Source organism: Carlito syrichta, unplaced genomic scaffold, assembly GCF_000164805.1.
Source record: "Carlito syrichta isolate Samal-C Ts95f unplaced genomic scaffold, Tarsius_syrichta-2.0.1 Scaffold303339, whole genome shotgun sequence".
NCBI lineage: Eukaryota > Metazoa > Chordata > Mammalia > Primates > Tarsiidae > Carlito > Carlito syrichta.
The window spans coordinates 214,697-220,521 of NW_007247435.1; positions in this window are offsets into that span (position 1 = coordinate 214,697).

The window sequence follows — 5,825 nt, forward strand, 5'->3', positions numbered from 1 at the left end:
AAAAAAAAAAAAAAAAAATATATATATATATATATGTTCAGGATTGTTTTGATACATGTATTTATAATAAAAAGTGTTGGAGGGATTGATGAATTTCTGTTAAAGAAAAAAAGAAGTTGGTAGTGGAAATCTATCATAGTCGGAAAACTAGTGACCAACAATTCAGTGCGAAGAGCTATTTCAGTGGTTGGGGTCAACTCACTTATCCCAATTGATAGAATTTTAGTACTATAGGAACTTCAGTCACCTACTTGTTCAATGAGGTTTAACATATTTTTAAACTGCCATAAGTCCAACTGTGCATTGTGATGAAAAACTATTGAGACAGATCAGAGAATCAGAATAGAAAACCCCAAAGTAAACTCAAGTTCTATATGAGCACATAGCAGATTATAAAAAGAGTATCTGTAGGAATTTGGTGTGTTGTTTAGTAAATGGTATTGGGATAGATTTGCCATTAAGATAAAAATAAAAAGAATAAATAGGTAGCTGCCCCTTACCTATCCTGAAAGTAAAGAAGAACATGGCAAACATACTCCATGCAGAGAAAACAAATATGGGGTCTACCAAGTGACCATACCAATACGAGGGCTCACAGTTCTGGATGCTTTTAAGAGAAATTTCCATTTTTATATGAAATCTCCCAACTTTTAGTTGTTGGCAACCCTTTCAAATATTTTTAAAACAGTGTGAGAACCAAGCTGTATTTAGTTTCCTAGGGCTGCCATAACAAATGACCAAAAACTGTATGGATTAAAACAGCAGATACTTGTTCTCGCACAGTCTGGAGGCAAAAAGTCTGAAATCAAGGTATTGGCAGGATCGCCTCTTTCTCGAGACTCTGAGGAAGAATCTGTTACTTGCTTCTCTCCCAGCTTCTAGTGGTTACCAATAGACCTTGGCATGCCCTGGCTTGTAGATGCATAAGTCCAATCTCTGCCTCCTTTGTTATATGGCATTCTCCTTTCTGTGTCATCTGTGTCCAAATGTTCCTCTTATAATGACATTGGTTTTGGGATTACGGCCCACTCTATTCCAGTATGACTTTATTTTAATTTGATTACTTCTGCAAAGACCTTATTTCCAAGTAAGGTTACATTCATAGGTACTGGAGGGTTAGGGTTTAATATATTCTTTGAGGGGGCACAAACACACTACACAAACAGAACAGTTTGTAGGACTGATCCTATCTTGATCACCCATTTGTATTATCTGGTGGCTAAATAAATTCCAAATTGGTTGAAATCTTTTATATAAAAAATTGTTAGAAAAAATTAGATAAAAGTTTACACACACACACACATACACACACACTCACACTCACACTCATACTCACACACTCACTGAGCATGCTCTGATTTCTCTTCAGAACAAATAAATCTTTTGCCTTTTACTAAAAAAAAGAAGTTTACACACTTAAGGGGTAGGACTTTTAAAGCATACTTATCAATACAAAATTTATAATGAAAAAAGATTGATAAATTTGACAGGTTTAACCACAAAAACGTAAATATTCCTGTACATTTAAAAAATGCACAAAGTCAAAATATAGATCAGAAACGACAATTTTATAAAAGGTTAAAAATAAGTCTCTATGAACCCAATTAGACTTTCTTTTTATTGATTTGTAACCCTCAAAAGAGTTGGCATAAGACCACAATAGAAAATAAAAAGAGAAAGACAAATGTTTCATAGATACAAAAGGGATCACCCCCAAAATGGAATTTACTTATAAAAAGGTGTGTATTTATTCTTACATGCTTAAACTTCAGTCACCTTCAAAGCACTCTTTGTTTGATGCAATACACCTATCAACATGCTTTTTCCACTGCTCAAAACAGTTTTTAATCTTGTCAGTTTGGATGCCCTTTAGTGTTTCTACCAGTTTTTGTTTCACCTCTTCCATATCATCAAAACATTTCCCTTTGAGTACTTTTTTCATCCAGAGAAATAAAAAATAAGTCACTCAGGGTGAGAACGGGTAAATAAGGAGGGTAGGGTATGGAGGCCATGCCATTTTTGGTCACAAACTGCTGAACACTGTGCAATGTGGGCAGGTGCTCTCATAAATTACCCATTATAAAATGGGTATACACATTGAAAGAACCTCCTAAAAATACTCACTGAAGCTTCTCACAACAATGGTAGCTGACACTGATGCTGATGGGTTCCTAGAACACTAACCTGGTGAAGGAAGCCTGTGCTATAAAGGAGCCACCCTCCATAAAATAACATTTTTTGGAGGGTTCCCCGTCATATGTAAAAACATGTCAATTGTTAGTAGTTAACATGCTGCAATTATGAAAGCAAAGGCAAACCTTTTCCTCCTTATCAATTTGATCAAATTTTAAAACAAAATAACAAACCAATTGATACACAGTGACATCAAGTGGGCAGGGGGATATAAGCGTCATCATCACACACTGCCAGTGACATTATAAGTTATCTAATCATTCTAGGATCAATTTATCATCTAGTTTCAAAAGTCTTAAAAACGTTAATCCTCTCTAACCAACAAAATTTTTCTTCTAGACATACACCCTAGGTAAATAAGCAAGGAAGAAAAATCTTTGGACAAGGCTATTTATCTGTGTTAGCTTTGGCTGCCATAATAAAATACCATAGTCTAGGTAGCTTGTAAACAGCGGACGCTTGTTTTCTTACAGTTTTGGGAGCTAGAAGTCTGAGATCAGAGTGCCAGCATGGATGATTAATGAGAGCCCACTGGCTTCCCGATAGCCACCTTCACCATGTGTCTTTTCATGATGGATAAAATCTCTCTTCCTCTTCTTATAAGACCACAGTCAGATTAGGGCCCCACCCTTATGACTTCATTTAACCTTAATAACCTCTTAAACCCCATTTCCAGGTACAGTAATATACAGGGTAAAAGTTTCAACATATGAATTTAGGAGGGATACAATTCAGTCTATGTCATCACCTCAGCATCGTTTATAACTGTAAAGACTTGGAAACAGCCTAAATGTCAAATAGATTGGAATTCTTGAAAAATGGACACTAAGATAGAGCTTCTAATGCAAGTGTGGGGGCTCGCTCTCAGCAACACAGAAAAGGAAGGATGGGAAGCAGATAGAAGTCTCACGTGATGCAGTTGCCACGGAGACCTCAGCCAATGTCCCATGAGGAGCTCTCGGCTGGGATGGCCCTGTAAAATGTAACTAAATTGAAACAAGAGGGCTGTCTTGATGTCCCCTCACCTGGTAGTCCCTGGGTATGGGTTGCCCCCAAGAAGAAAGTGAAGCAAGTCTCTGACCAGGGCTCTTTGCAGAGACTCAGTGAAAACTCACAGCAGGAAAAATTCCCAACAGTGTTGCATCTGGCTCAGAGTTGTTCATAATTCTTTATCAATATCTCCTGTGGTTGCCCTCACAGTATATCTAGTTGATAATATATACGGTAAGTCACATTTTTCAACTTCTCATTAAAGCTGGATTAAATTCATTTTCCCACAATCTAAATTTTCACGGAAAAGGCTTACAGCAAAGTGTTCAGTGATAAAGCCAGTTTGTCAACAACTATTTATTTATTGAGAATTTACAGTATGCCAGACACCATATTAAGAATGAGAATAAATGAAATTATAAGTTTAAAAAGACAGTCCCAGCCTCCCAAAGTGACTTCATTCTGGAAGAAGGAAAGTACAGATTGTGTATATTATATGTCATTTTTATTACTTAAAAATTGAAAGAACAGGCAGGGTACAGTGGCTCATGCCTGTAATCCCAGCACTTTTGAGGCTGAGATGGGGGGCTTGTTTGAGCCCAAGAGTTTGAGACCAGTCTAGGCAACATAGCAAGACCTCATCTCTACAAAAATATCAAAAAATTATCCAGGTATGGTGGCATGTACTGTAGTTTCAGCTACTTGGGAGGTTGGAACTTTTTTTTTTTTTTTTTGAGTTGGAGTCTCACTCTGTCACCCAGACTGGAGTGCCGTGGGGCCACCGCAGCCTCAACCTGCTAGGCTCCGGCGATCCTTCCGCCTCAGCCTTCCAATTAGCTGGAACTACAGGCGCGCGCTACCACGCCCGGCTAATTTTTTGATTTATTGTAGAGATGAGGTCTCGCCAAGGTGCCCAGGCGGGTCTCGAACCCACAGCCTCAGGCAATCCTCTCACCTCAGTCTCCCAAAGTGCTGGGATTACAGGCTGAGCCACCGAGTCCGGCTAGAACTATTTTTTATTGTGAGCTTCAGAAGTAGGTGTGAGGTGCATGGAAAAGGGAAAGAGAAACAAGTGTGTCCTGAGTGACAGGCTCTGTGATAGGCAACCCCCTAAATTATTGCATTGGGTCCTCACAAAAATTATGAAAGGATGATGTTATTGATCCATCTTTACAAGTAAGAAAATTGAGACTCTGAGAATTGAAGATAAAATACTGGTACACATCTGTCAGACCGCAAAGCCTATGCCCAATCACCACACCTCACTGCCACAAATAAAATCCTAGGCTCCAACACCCTGCTTGTTCAGGGACCTGGAGAAGACCACATACCTGCCTAGATCCTCAGATTCTTTCCTTCTTTCTTTCTCTCTCTTTCTTTTTTCTTTCTTTCTTTCTTTCCTTCTTTCCTTCTTTCTTTCTCTCTTTCTCCCTCCCTCCCTCCCTCTCTTCCTTCCTTCCTTCCTTCCTTCCTTCCTTCCTTCCTTCCTTCCTTTCTTTTCAGGGATTCATTTTGTTGCCCAGGCTGGAGTGCAAGCACAGTGGCACAATCACGGCTCAAAACAGCCTCAAACTCTTGGGCTGAAGTGATCCTCCCGAGTAGCTGGGACTATAGGCGCATGCAACCATGCCTAGTTTTGTTTGTTTGTTGTTGTTTAATTTTTAACATTGCTGGAATTACGATTTATGTTCACAAAGTCTTGCAAGTATAATTGGCAGTATTTTTTCTGCCAAATAATGATGTGTTATACAATGGTGGCTTCTTAGAGTCAGTGAGTTAGGATAGAATGCTTCTCTAAATTAAGCACTGGATTATTTTCAGAATCCCTTACCCTACGCAAAGTTCCTACGATGCTGTGAAAAGAAAAGGGTCACCATTTAAAAGAATATTAACCCAGTAACCAAAATGTGGGGTTTTTACCTTAGAATTTACTCTGCATTAAGCAGTGGGTTTAGATCCTCTAAAGAATACGGAAGAACTAGAAGAGGAAACCACTCACCTCAAAAAGCCCATACAAGATTTAAGACTAATCAGAGAAGTCATAACTAAGATATTATAATTAAGGACCCAATTGTAGTAGCAACTGCATAAGAAGATAGTATCAATTAGCTCTACGTTGTGCTTTTTCATTTTGTTTTGTTTCTTATGTTTTTCTTTTGAATATAGTCTCAACATCAAACTTGTTTCATCAAACTTATTAAAAACTGTTGTAAAAATATTTTCCCCTGAAAGTTTCACCTGGGACATCAAGTAACATAGTATAGTGAGCTGAATGAGTTGAATGGGGTCCCCTAAAGAGATGTGTTTAAGTCTTAGCTCTCAGTGCCCATGAACATGACCTTATTTAGAAATAGGGTCTTTGCAGATATAATCGTTAAGATGAGGTCATTCTGGATTAGGGTAGGCCATAATTCCCATGACTGATGTCTTAAAAAAGAAAAAGAGCTGGGCTCGGTGGCTCAGCCTGTAATCCCTCACTTTGGGAGGCTGAGGTGAGTGGATTGCCTGAGCCCGCGGGTTCGAGACCCTCCTGGGCAACTTGGTGAGACCTCATCTCTACAATAAAATCAAAAATTAGCTGGGTGTGGTAGCGCACGCCTGTAGTTCCAGCTACTTGGAAGGCTGAGGTGGAAGGATCACCA